Source organism: Colobus angolensis, unplaced genomic scaffold (assembly GCF_000951035.1).
Source record: "Colobus angolensis palliatus isolate OR3802 unplaced genomic scaffold, Cang.pa_1.0 Scaffold256, whole genome shotgun sequence".
Lineage (NCBI taxonomy): Eukaryota > Metazoa > Chordata > Mammalia > Primates > Cercopithecidae > Colobus > Colobus angolensis.
Window position 1 is genome coordinate 2,931,295 of NW_012115777.1, and position 14,498 is coordinate 2,945,792.

General features: G+C 38.4%; 1 protein-coding gene across 1 annotated transcript in view; it reads right to left on the reverse strand.

Moving 5' to 3' along the window:
- The window catches only part of LOC105515203 (liprin-beta-1), a 173,411-nt gene that overhangs the window by 116,192 nt on the left and 42,721 nt on the right, over positions 1-14,498 (reverse strand). Inside the window, exon 2 of the mRNA XM_011946966.1 lies at positions 2,901-2,988. The gene's annotated coding sequence lies outside the window, so the exon portion shown is untranslated. The remainder of the gene's footprint in view (positions 1-2,900; positions 2,989-14,498) is intronic.

The following is a 14,498-nucleotide window of genomic DNA, read 5'->3' on the forward strand; positions in this document are numbered from 1 at the left end:
CACCAAGGTGGGAAGATCACTTGGAGCCAGGAGTTCAAGACCAGCCTTGGCAATAAAACAAGACTCTGTCTCCACAAAAAATTTAAAAACTATGCCTGTAGTCCCAGCTACTCAGGAGACTGAGGTGGGAGGATCACTTGAGCCCAGGAGCTCAAGGCTGCAGTGAGCAAGGATTGCACCACTGCACTCCAGCCTGGGCGATAAACTGAGACCCTGTCTCTTTAAAAAAAAAAAAAAAAAAAAGTATAATATATACAACTACAAATTTCCTTTGTGCAAAATGACCCTACTTTCCTATAAATCTCAGCTCCACTGGTCTCTTTTTGAACAAGTAAACCAGTTCCGAAAACCAAGAGTGTCTTCACTGACTCACCCTGGGGAGGGACGTGCCAAGGACACACGGACAAATATTTCCTTTCATCCTTCCTCTGAGTTTCAGTCTAAGGTGAGGCAAGTAGAAAAATCTTTTTTGTTAGTATTCACTACACTGAAACTAAAAACTGAAGTCTCATATTTTTAAAAAGTGATCTGAAAACTCTCATAAAGTATCAGATACAAATGGGTAATCTTATCTTAGTAACAAGAATGAGAAATATGATGACTATCATTTTTAGTGCTAGGTCTATGGGCCCTGAAGCATACTACTAACACTATTTTAGTCAATTGTTACAGCAAAATTTGGGGGCATCTTAGGAGTGGACATTTTACCATCCCCATTTTACAGATGTGGACGCTGACCCAGAAAGGTCATGAGACAAGAAAGTGGTGGAATTGTGATCTGCTCACCACATGCTCACATCCCGTATTTGTTTGGGAAAGTACATTTTTTCCTAGTTCTATACTTTTAAGCTCATTCTTGACTCAAGATTCATACTTTTAGGGACTGGTTTTTCACAACTTCCTTAAAACAAGTTAGGCTTAATGAATTTGTTCAGAAAATTCTTTGAGAGCTCCTTCTGAGCTCAGGCCTGCCTCCATTTTTCTTTCTCTATTCGTCTCCCTAGACACATCGGGTCTCATAAGATGAGTCTTCCCTGGGGCTCTTACTTTTCCAGGTTCTTGATCTGATTGGTAAGATATCCTGATAGTTTCTATGGGAATCCAGACACCTCTCTCTTCTGGATCTATTTCTTCTTCCCCCACATAGTCCCTTTCTGTACTATGCAAACAAAACCCTTCTCTGCCAGGGCAATAAGCCCCACCACACCACTCACATATCAGAGAGGGCTTCCACCTGGCCACACCCCACAACAGTAATCTACAAAAACATCTTCCTGTTGAGTAAGCAGTTTGGAACATCACATTGAAGCAGGCAAATCACTTGGCTACCTAAAGTTCAGCATCATTCCAAAGCGCCATGAATTAAAATTACTTTAGTCCCTGAACAAACAAAATAGAATCATCACCAAAAGATATGCACAACACATTCACAGGAGCACTATTAGTAATACGCCCAAACAAGAGACTATCTAAATGTCCAGCAACCGTCAAATAGATATACAATTGAATAGCATTAGAGCAAAGAGAATGCAAAAAATATTGTATATAATATTGTAGATTTCACAAACATAATAAGCAGAACAAGGTAGATTCAAAACAAGGTAGCAAAACAAAAGAATATTCACTGTATGATTATATTCACAAAGACAAACTAAACAAAGGCATCACAAGGCAGGATATTGGTTGCTCCTGGAGCATGAGGTGGGGTGGGCTCTGGGGTGCTGGTAATTTTCTACTAATCAAGGTGGTGACTGAAGAAGTGTGTCCACTTTGTGACATTTATTCCCTCAAGCTATCCACTTAGCGACGTGTGCACTTTCGTCCATGCATAAGGTCCTTCAGCAAAGAGCTGACTGAGACAGACCCTTGAGAGCATCTGGTCCGTGCCCTTTGGATGGCATAAGATCAACGGTTTCCCATGGACATTAGGTAGCTCATGGACACAGAGGAAATTCATGAAAGGACTGGAACTGGACATCAGATCTCTTAGCTCCCCACACAGGTACCAAAGCTGTATGACAGGATGTTTCTCTAACTTCCTTCCTTTCTGTGACTGCAGCCAAGCTTTAAAAGGAAGAGAATCACATTCCTATTATGAATACGATCCAGGAGGTTCCAATCTCTTACTGACATCCATGCCAGGAAAACCATCTAAACATGCTTTAGGATATGGCAAATCAGAGAGAGTCAGACAGTTCACATTCACTTAGGTGACCGTCAGCACGCTCCTTACCTCTCTCATATCCTCATCCAGATCACTGAAGTGTTAACTCCTACCCTGCAAGGGTGCCATGAGGATAAGGTAGTAAGTAGTGTCAGGGCCATGCCTGGCACACGGCAAGCATTCAGAAACACTATTTGTGGAATGAATATGGAATCAAATTAATCAAATGCTTGTCACTTGGTAGAAGCTCAATAAATAGTAGTTATTATTAATGAGCAAGAGAAATAGGGAGGAAGTGGGTACATATGTTTGTGAGAAACCAACACCTCATATTCTATGCCTACTGGGTCATTAATGTGTCAACTAGCAATTCTCACTGGTGTAGATAAGATAGTGAAATGGTCTGTGAGGTGGAGAGTGATGAAGGACTCGAGAAGAGGGCTGTAATTTTTATTTTATGTGCTACCAGGTCTGTTTTCCTTCTCAGTGCCAAATGAAGATTTGCTCATTGCCTGCCACATCACATCTAAATCCTACAGCCACCTATGTTATTCGTGCTACTCTTAGAATTTATAGGTTTTAAAAGGGGGAGTGGATACAAACACTCCTAGACTTAATTAGTAGACTCACTAGAGTCCAGTAACTTTACTCCTGGAAAAAAATTCACACACTGAGAGGTAATTGCAGGCTTTAGAAAGGTCTGAAATGAACCATAGCCAGAAGTGAGTTCACTTACGTTTTTAAAAAGCAGGTTTAATGCTGATTTATTTCAGTTCTTCAAATCTTGGATGTACTTAGCAAACTGATCCACACGTTCTTTTATACTGAAAAGAAACAAATACAAAAACGACAAGTGAAAATTATAGCACATCAGAAAAAATAAAAGTGACAAATGGCTGATTATATAAAGAACATTAAACTAGATAACATGAGCAAAATTAAAAACAACAAAACATGTATTAAGGACTTCCTTGTATCCATCCTTTCTCTCCTATCCTCCTTCTTCCTTCGTCCCCGTCCAGCACTCCACCCTTCTCTCCCTTCCTTCCTCAGTTACTGGACAACCTCAAATATTCCCTGATGACTAATTTTTCCGCTGAAGCCACTATCATTAATTTTTATAGCACAAAGTAGTAGTAGCACATGGTATGTACTCTATGAATGTTTGCTGAGTAAATGAATGAACCATGGTTTTGCAATATTTTGTCATTAAGGTAAAAAAATAGGAAATGCCCACAATGTATTATTTTGTTGTCCAACAGGAACAAGTTGTATAAAATATGTAGAAATACATACATTATTTTTCAGACTTGCGTTTCTGATTCTCTTATCTCTTGAATAACTCATACTTAGGGGAAAATTCCCATTAGTATATACGGGCACATATATCCTCACCATGATACAGTAATAAAATGTATTTTGGTACTAAAAGAATATTTAAGAACAGTGGAAGTTCCTTTTGAGATGCCATCTCTTCAAATACCTCATAACTATCTGCATCCAAAGGAGAAAGCAAAATGTCTCCCAGTTAAATACAAGAGATATTGCCACACGTGTTTTACAAATGCATACAGAGTCAGGGCCAGTCCTAGACAAAATTATGACGTACGGATGTGGCTGTTTCCTTCCTTCTATCTGTCCTTTTGAGGATTCATTAACCCCAGATGTTTAATCAAGCAGGGAAGCAAAAGGATCAGCTCCAAGGTTGCAATAACTTAATGGATATCCTTCATGAGGACATTTTTTATTAAAAAAAAAAAAAAAGCTTCAGAAAAGACAGGTGCTTAACAGTGAAATAAAATGCATTACTGACTATGGAATTTCAGGAATGAATGGGGGTGTGGATTTTCATCGTGGAATTTCTCAACACCCCATCAAATCACATCAGGTAAGCATCTGATGTTCTGCTTTCTCCTACAGCTGGCTTCATATATGGCCCATATATACACACTAATCCCAGCAGATTTTAAGTAATTTATGATATATACATAGGCAAGCTCAAGTTTAAGACTAGGCTGTGCTCTGAAAGTAAACAGTCATGTTAATGAGCAGTTTTCAAAGTGAGCGCCTAGGAATCCCACCCTCAGGTGCTTCTGAGAGCAGAGGCAGAAGTGAGTGGATGTGCAGCCTTGTGCGGTGCGATTTCACTTTCATGTTTCATACTTAGATCCAAGATTTAGTTGGGGAAGTGGTTCCTCCAGCTGCTTATGAAAGAGCTGAAACAATCAATGGAACCAAGTAACAATTAGATTAAAAGCTAGTGCAGAAAACCCCAGTCAGTCCACAACACAGTTGATCTAACCCCAAAATCCAACCACCACCTGTCATAGGGCCTTTATGGTAAAATGCAAGTCCCAGCCTGAGTCCCAGGGCAGAGGTCAGCTCAGGTCTGAGCAGACAGGACCTGGGCCTTCTCTTCTTTCCTACTCAGCCCCCTCATCTCCTGCCCTGGAACATCATGAGCAGAAGCAAGGGCACCTACACTTCCATGAGGACTGATCAACAGTAAGACGGCAAGATTAGGGTGCAGTGGGGGGCTGCAGATGTTCACAACATGGTGAAGCAGGGGTCTCCAGAAGAGAACAAGACACAGTGGGTTTCTGCAAGTTAGTCACTTCCCAGGCCCTGCCCTGATCCACACCAGCCTCCTTGCTGGGAATTCCATGTGCAAGGTTTACATGCTTCACCTGGATTAGGGCTCTTGGCTAGGAATGAGAAAGGAGAAAATTAGTAGAAGAGTTTAAAAAGAAGAAGAAGAAAAAGAAAAAAAAAACAACCTATGTTCTATAAAATCCAATTCAAAACAATATGTAAAATGAAAAAAGCAGTGGTGGCGGTGTGCGGAGGGGGGCGGGCAAAGATGGGAGGATTATGAGAAAATAAGCATTGCCTGAATGTACTCCAGAGAAATTCACATTAACTAACAGGCATTGAATATATTCAATCCCTTTCTCAGCACAGAGCTCTGATTATTTGGCCTAACCAGGACTGAATACACAAAAACATTTATAAACATGAACCATTATATTTTTCGAGTTTTCATCATAGGACTGGTTTAAGTAAGTCAAAGATGGTCTTTGTTCTACAGTTTTGATTGAATGCAAAGAGACTTTAGTCATTTCCTCAGAAACAGACTTAAGCTATAAATACTAACTAACCAACATAGCCACTCGCAAAAAGGCTCAATGACAAGTTTAATTTGAAAACAAGCACACATTATCAAACTGAAAAGTAAGGCATAAAAAAATCCAAACCCATGCAAACAACATTCCTAGAAGAAAAACCCTTAGTGAAACAACAAGCATACTTACAAATAGCTTTTTATTTGACTCACAAACCTATCCCATACATAGAGAAGAAAAAAAAGAAACCAGTCTATATTTGGGTCCATTTGATCAAACAAACTCTTAACATCCTGCCCACAACCTCAGGTCTCAAATTCTAAGATAATTCTCCAACCATTAAATAAGTGATTTCCATGGATCTCTTTGAAATAAAAAACACATTTGTTACTATTGTTTATTTTCTAAATCCCTTTGCTATCCTAAAGTATGACCATCATGAGACTAATATGTTAAACAAGCACTAAAAAGCAAAGTTTGTTTATTATAATACATAATGCCATATTTCAGCCTTCCAAATGAAATGGAATCTGTAGTCTCCTTTCAGATATGACTTAAGTGAATAAAGCAAGGCTCTGTAAGAAGGCCAAATGTGGGTCTGCCACCTGTTTTTGTAAATGAAATTTTATTGGAACACAGCCACACCCATACATTTACATTTTGCCTGTGGTTGATTTTTCCAAGACACAATGACAGAGTTGAGCAGTAGCAACAGAGACCGTAAGATCCACATTTTATACAAGTATAAAATGTTTGTATCTTCCCTTTTAAGAAAAGATTTGCTGACCTCTGGTCTAAAAAACCAGCTACTTCAGTAGACTGTCTTAAAATAAGAAATGCTAATCCTGGTGTAGTCATGTTGCCGGATAACTACCTAAGTCACTTAATCACTTAACCTTTACCTGCTTTAATTTTTTTCATTTATGATACACTAATTGCAATATTTATTGGGAACGTATATAACAGGCAATATTTTAAGAGCTTTACTCTTAGTAAATAAACAACAAATTTGTTCGTTTCATTCTGACAAAAATCCTAGGAAAGAAGTAAATTATTTCCATCTTCTAAATGAGATAATTGCGGCAGAGGAGTTAAATAACTTGCCCAAGGTTAAGTAGTGAAGAAATCAGGACCAGAACCCAGGCAGACCAGCTCCAGAGCTCATTTCTTAATCTTTATGCTACATTGATAATACTTTCCATTTTATAAATTATACAAAATAAAATCTCAAAAGATCTGTTAGTTAGGTTAGGTCAATCCAGTAAAACATACCTCTGCACAATTTGGGTTAAGATACCTAAAATAAGACTATACATGGACTTCCATGGACTTTTAAGACCCATCTAAGATTAGAGCCAATCTTGGGGTACTGGGAATATAAAAGCCTATCATATTCTTTTTTTTTTATCATAAGTAATCAAAGAATCAAGCTAACTGACCAATATCTATCCTTTCTTTGGTAAGTAAGGCCTCTCCAGGAGGTTCAGGCCCTTCAGAAAAGCTTCAGGAGGAAGACTTAGCAGACAGACTCTAAATCTTCCAAGTTTGCTCCCATCTAGTCTTACCCCCAAGTTTCCATCTGAGAAAACGTTGAGTAAGCGTCAACAGAAATTACGGAAAGATTGTTCTCATAGCCTGGCAAAAAGAGCTCTATGCAGCCACAACTATCACATGGTCAGGAAGATATCCCCTTGCTGAATCACCCCCACCACTTCCTGAAGTTCGCTGGGATTTTGGGAGGAAATATGTCACCTAAGTGTGACTCAGTGCCCTTCTGTACTGAAATATAGGTTTATAAGATTCCAAATAAATAGAGAGAAAATATAGCACTAAATTACTCATCACCAATTCATGTGCCCAGACAGGGTCTCACCTTGTCATCCAGGCTGGAGTGCAGTGGTACAATCACAACTCACTACAGCCTCGAAAGTCTGGGCTCCAGCAATCCTCTTGCTTCAGTCTCCTGAGTAGCTAGGAATATAGGTGTGCCAGCTTGACTAGTTTATTATTTTATTTTTTTGTACTGATGAGGTCTCATTTTGTAACCCAGGCTGGTTTCTAACTCCTGGTTTCAAGTAGTCCTTCCACCTCAGCCTCCCAAAATGCTGGGATTACAGGCATGGGCCGCTGCACCCAGCCTTTAACTTTCTTTTTAATTACACTAGTCTCCAGTTGGTTTTCAATGTCTGCAGAGTAAAGTCTAGATCCTTGAGTTTGACATTAAATACCTTCCACATCTTGCCTTTCCAACTTTTCCAACCTCATCTCCTTCTATTTTTGGTCTTCACGCCTCCAGGATGGCTGGCTTTTTCTTCAGTATATCATATCTACTCCTGTTTCTGAGGCCATACTCATTCTGTACCCTTTGTTAAAGACCCTATTTTCTCCTCTACTACCAACATGAAAACCTCTACTAGCAACACGCTCAAAACCATATTTGTGGCTCAATACATATTATGTCCCTAAGTAGTCTTCCTTTCCTCTCACTGCCAACACCCGGTACTATTTCCACCACCCATTCATTCGGGTATTTAATCACATATTAATGCTCACTGTTTAAATATTCCAAAAGTCTGTTTTGCTTTCTCAATAAGACATTGTTCCTCAAATAACAGATTCTTTCAAATAGAGCTTGGCATTTTCAAATTGTAGATGAAGAGTCCCTGACAAGTAGAGCTAACTTAGCTGAGAAGCAAATTCCAATCACAAGCTTGGGCTGTGTTAGTTACATGGAGCCCAGCCAACCAATAAACATCTGTATTCCAAGAAAGCTTTGTTTTCTGACTATCTAGTAACTCTCATGAGCAAACTTCAAACTTATTTCTTTGTGGGATTGTTAGAAAAAAGCCAGCAGTCCTAGCAATCAAAGCGAAGATCAAGTGGTACAAGGAAGTGATAGCCTTTAGCCAATAAAATAAATAGACATTAAAGAGATGAAGAAATTACATGTTATGGTATATCTGCAAATCTGAGGATGGATGAGGGCTTGGGATTCATCCCTCATGCTTTAAAAGGTTTAGTATGCAGTTTTTTCTGTGTTCCCACAGTACTAAGCACTGTGCTGTAAATATTAGCTCAATGAATAATCTGATAATCCCATGTCCCAAAGTCCTCAGTGAACCCATTTTCCATGCCAAAATAAAAGTCAGTGTAGTCAATTTCCCTCGAGGTTCCAAAATTTTAGTATTTGTAATAACTACTGACATATTACATCAAACAAGGCCCACATGTGTTTAAATTAACATGTTGCTTTGCAATCATATTTGAAGTGTTTAGTAATGGCTTGCTTTCTTTGCCAATACTGCCAAATTATTTTTATTTTCCACAGTAAGATCATAATTCAAAGATTCTGAGCAGTTGTAGAATTCAAAAGTTGTCATTCTTTGAAAATGACATTCTTTGACCGAATTGACTGAAATGATTAAAGTCTGCCATAAAGTTTTATATAAAAGTAAACATATGTACAGTAACATGCTATATGAGACTGTACTGGCAGCCTAGTGAAGCAAAGAACATGGTTCAGCTTTCTGGTATACCAACTATATACCAATTTTTTTTTGCCGCAAATATTTTAAAACTTCATTTTATATGAGAATAATATGGACTGAAGTGCAAAATTTACATAACAATATATTAAAACTATATAAAAATATGAATTATAGTGTAAAATTACATAACAATATATTTAAACAGTGGATTTCAATTCAGTTGGGGGCAAGAACTTTAGAGTAGATGTTCCCATTATTTGTACACTTCTTGAAGCATCAGGGTAGAAATCAGAGATTGCAGATTATAGTCAGTCATCATGTCCTCAGAGAAAAAAAGCATTCTATAAATGTCCTGAAATATGTTCTATCCTTTTTGAAAATGTGCAAGAAATGACTGCACCACTCTCAAAATTCAGGCATCCATATCCAAGAAATCCTGTAAAATCAAGTACTTCCACTCAATCACTAACCAATATGTTACTGCAAATATCACTCAAAAAATATGAAGTCAAACCACTGAGATCCCACAAGCACTGTGAAAGGCCATTCTGAACTAATGTGAAATTTGTATAGTGATTGAATAAAAGCAATGACTTCAGCCCACTGGAATATAACACTTTATCATGTCAGTAGAACTGCAGGAACTAACATACCCCAGTGAGGTCATCATAGGTCTGAAAAGTGGGTTGGCCCATTATGAACTCTATCATTACTGACCCCACAAGAACAGCAGAGACTCTTTCCCATAAAATGTCCCACATGGAATAGGCACATTTTCATTGTCAGATTACAACCATGATCTCTGCATCATGTGTGTTTAAGGAAAAAAAAAAAAATGGATTGGTGGGTTCATCTCCTCCCCCATTTTCCTTCTCATTTTACCACAGACCAGATTGATAGCTGCTTTTTTGGTTGATAAACTGGCAATTGACAATGCTCATCAAAAGCTCTAAAAATATAATGGCCTTTGGCCTATCATTCTACATTTATTAGACTTACAAGAAAAACATGGAAAAATGAGCAAAGATAAATATATACTCTTTTCACAAGAATGTTACAATATTTACAATTAAAAAAATGGAAACAGTCTAAATGTCTGTACACTGAGGTACATCCATCAGAATATTAAGCAGAACCAGTTACAGGAGTGGTTACCAGTAATTCATGACATAGAAGGACACTCATGATATACTAAAGGATCTGCTTTTTCATAAATACACACACACATAAAAGTCAGGAAAGATAACCATCTATGGCTTTCAACACTTTCTTCTTCCCCTTCGTCATGGATCCCAGAGCAGTCTACTACCAGTAACATCTTTAATTAGAGAGAGAGGTGGGAGGGAAGATGAAAGGAGAGGTACACGCACATTTTTTCAAAACCTCTCCCACCCCTAGTCAGTGGGTCTTGTGTCTACCTCGGAGGTATGCTATCATATGACACCATGTTGACAGTGGTTGTTACTGTGTGGCAGGATTTCAGATTAATGTGATTTAATCTTTCATTTTGCTTATCTGTATTTCATAATTTTATTATAAACAATAGGTATTGTTTTTGTCAAAGGAAGCAAGCAAGATGACTTAGAGGGTAGAATTTGAAATAAATCAGCCTGACTTTTAATACCCCACGGCCACAACTTTTAGCTATATGATTTGTCAAGTTACTTAGCCTATCTAAGCCTCAAGTTTTCTCATCCAACAAATAGGCAGAATAGTATGCAGCTATTTTATTATTAGAGAAGCTAACAGAACTGCATATTTGATAAAGGAATGATTACTGTATAGTATGTAAAATACAACTTCATTTAAGTGTATATATTTTAAGAAAAAAATTGAAATCCTAGTCTTACTAGAAAAAAAAATAAGTTTATGGAGAAAATTTCATTTGCAATGGTAACCAAAAATGCATATTAAACAGCCATGAGTTACCATTTTACATATACCAAAACACACACAAAATCCGAACACTCACTGGTGGCGATGTTGTAGAAAAATTGCTGGTCATTCATTGCTAGTGGCACTGTATTTAATACAAAACCTTTAGGAAAGCATTAATGCATGATATGTAGTAAGAGTCACTAATTACATCCAAATGGATTTGTCTTAAGGAAATAATCTGCAAAAAGCAGGAAAAAATTATATACACAAAGGTGTTCATTACAGAACTCTAAATAACAATGAGTAATTGGAAATATCTGAATATCCAATATTAGAGAGATGGTAAATGGTTTAATTAATTTGGGGAAGTCAAAGCAATAAAATTAAGAAATTATCAAGGCTATAATGCTAAAGCCCATGGAGAACAGGATCTAAAATACCTATACTTGGAAACTGTATAAAATGTAGATATGGCAGGATACGGTGGCTCACACCTGTAATCCCAGCACTTTGGGAGGCCAAGGCGGGTGGATCATGAGGTCAGGAGTTTGAGACCAGCCTGGCCAACATGGTGAAACACTGTCTCTACTAAAAAATACAAAAAAATAGTGGGACGTGGTAGCCGGCACCTGTAATCCCAGTTACTCGGGAGGCTGAGGCAGGAGAATTGCTTGAACCTGGGAGGCAGAGGCTGCAGTTAGCCGAGATTGCGCCATTGCACTCCAGCCTGGGCAAGAGGGCAAGACTCTGTCTCAAAAACAAAACAAAACAAAAGTGTAGATATATGCACAGGAATGATTGAGGTGAGTAGGAACATGTGGGAATGAGGAGGGGAGAGTTCTTCACAGAAGGCCAGTAGGCAGGAAAGCAGAGGGGTGAATCAAAGAGTGCCTTCAGCAGTCAGACCAGAAGGCATAGTCAGCCATCCTAACTATTTCTGTTGTATGAAAGATAATATGAGACTTCTACTTTGTAGGTGTGTTTACAAAATTGAATATATCCGTGCAATAATGTGTGTATTATTTATAATAAATACACATACTGAAGGAGATGCTCACAAGTTTGATGACAACAGTACTCTGATGAAAAAGGTTCACAGCCCAGTGCAGAAGGCTTTAAAGCGGGAGAAAAATCAACATCAAATTAGAATTTCAAAAGATCGTTCTGGAGACCACATCAGAGGATGAATTTGGAGGCAGGGGATGCAATGATGGTTTCAGGGCCATGAACTAGCAGTGAGAAAGCAGGAAAGAGGAAAACTGAGAAAAGCATTTAGGGGATTCAGTTGGGGCACGAAGGGGCAGACATCACTAATGACTCTACGACTCTGGTTTCTGACTTTTTTCTCTGTGGGAACAGAGAATTCAGAAGACATAAAGTGGCAAGGGGTGCATAATTAAATTTTTATCACATTTGAGTTCCAAAAGCCTATGGAACCTCTTGGTGAATACATATACAATGTAGTTGGAAAAATAGGTCTGGAAGGTTTAGTAAAGAGCCCTGGGTTCATTCGTGGCTGAACTTCATCCATTTAAAAGTGGTCAGCAACAAGATGGGTTTTTGATAAGTGCACTGGGAGAGAACACAGGTCATGGAAGCAAAGCCATTAAATAATTTTAGGAAGGAAGGGTCTAAAAGACGGGAGAAGTCCAGGAGAGGATGGAAGGAGAAGGCTGGCTAGGGAAGCCGGCTCTGTTAAGTGACCCACCACACCCACAAGCCCTCAGTGATGTGAGAACATCTTGGCATCATTATCTACTTCCAAAGCAAAATCAGGCCCCTCCACTTCCACCCCCATCCTTACACAGTTGGAAGCTGAATGAGATGGGCTTGGTGAAGAAAGATGTAACACTGGCATTCTTAACTTCTACAGAAATCAGTAATTAAGTACACTATCCTAAGCTAAATTTATCAAGACATTCTAGAAAAAGAACATTCTCCCTTGCAAACTGATTTTAAACAGTCAACCAATACAAACAAGAATACAGCAGTACTTTTTGAGATTAAGAACAAAATCTCCCTAATGACCCAGAAAACATGAAAAAAACAACTTCTAAGACTACTGTGGCTACATTTGCCTAACTGCCTGACCAGCATTAATGACAATTTCTCTTTCTTGTGAGATTCCATGACCCTTCTTCACGACATCATCAAGGACTGCAGCTTTTTGAGGCCACTATGGGTCCATGTCGTGTCCTCTCTTAAGACGAATAGGAGTTAGATTAAAGGCCAATTTTATACTTTTCCCATTGCCCTTAAAAATTAAAAAGTCTGGCTGGGCACTGTGGTAAGAGCCTGCAATCCCACCTAGTTGGGAGGCTGAGGCAGGAGGACTGCTTGAGCCTAGGAGTTTGAGGCCAGCCTGGGCAACACAGCAATACCCCATCTCTTAAATTGTTTCAAGTCCAGAATGTCTCCATAATGATATGGGATAGAAACTTACCTTGGGTTTCAGTCATCAGTGTCCTGACAATATCTACTTGATCTGAATGCTGAGCCAGGATTAAACTTCATTGAGACTAAACAACCTTTCTAGACTTTAAAATACCTTAAGTATTTAAAGTTTTAAAACAATTTATTATTTAAGTTGGATTTACCAGTTTATTTTTTTTTCCTGAAACTTTCATTATGGAAAATGTGAAAGATGTACCAAGATAAGTAGATTAATACAATGAAGTGCCAAGTACCCATGACCAGCTTCAACAATCACCACCCATGCCAATCTGGCTCCATCAATCCTCCCACCACCCACACTACCATATTATCTTGCAGCAAATCCAAGAAATCCTATCATTTCTTCCATGAATATTTTAGTACATATGTCTAAAAGGTAATTGTAAGACTATTATCATATCCCCCAAATTAGCAATAATTCCTGTTGTTAGGGAGAGGAATTTCTATGCCAGCATCACCCCATTTCTAGTCAGTGATCACATTCCCAATTATTTTATAAAAGTGTATCTAAAAACCATTTGTTTAAATTAGGGTTTCATCAGGACCCACCACTGTGATTGCTTGATAGATCTTTAAACAATGTTTCAATCTACAGGTTCATTCTTCATCTTTTTTCTTTTTCCTTCCAAGTTATTCATTGAAGAAACTGAGTTATTGGGCCTGTAGAGTATCCCATGGTCTGAATTGTATTTGCAGGTACAATTTAACACATTCCAGTTCACCTTTAAAATTCAGGTAGGTTAATTTTTCCTTATTGATATTCTGCCCTTTATTGCTATACATTAGAACGGAACAAAACCAGTATGCTTTCCTCTTCTGCTAACACTGAGTAATATGGAAGATAAACTGAAGGACAATGTGCAAAGGTGCCACACAATTGTCTTTGGGGCAGGAACAGACTTGCTATAAAGTAGTATTTAGATCCTAGGAACAGGGGTAGGAAACAGATGTTCCAGACTGATCCTTTCTTTCCCCCCTCAACTCCCTTTTCTGGTACAGAGTGGTTACTAGGATGGACTCTGGGATTTGGCTGAAGCCCAGCTCCACTACTCACTGATTGTGTGGCCTTAAACAAGCTGACTTAACTTCTCTGTCCTTCAGGGTCCTTATCTATAAAAGGGAGATTCCATAATTCCCACTTATTGTGTAAGAATTAAGTGATGTAATTCACATAGAAAGCTTGGCAAACAATAAGCCCTCACCCACTCCCCAAAAAGTCCTCATTATTATCCATTTTTAGTAGTTGTTATCCATAATTAAAAGTTAAAATCTCCTCCTCAAAACTAAAGCTTAACTTTGAGGAACTACCTCTTTTCTTCACCCCTGCCCCCCCCCATCACTATTCTAAATGGGGTTTTATCCTAAAGGATTTTGATTCACTTGAGTTTTTAC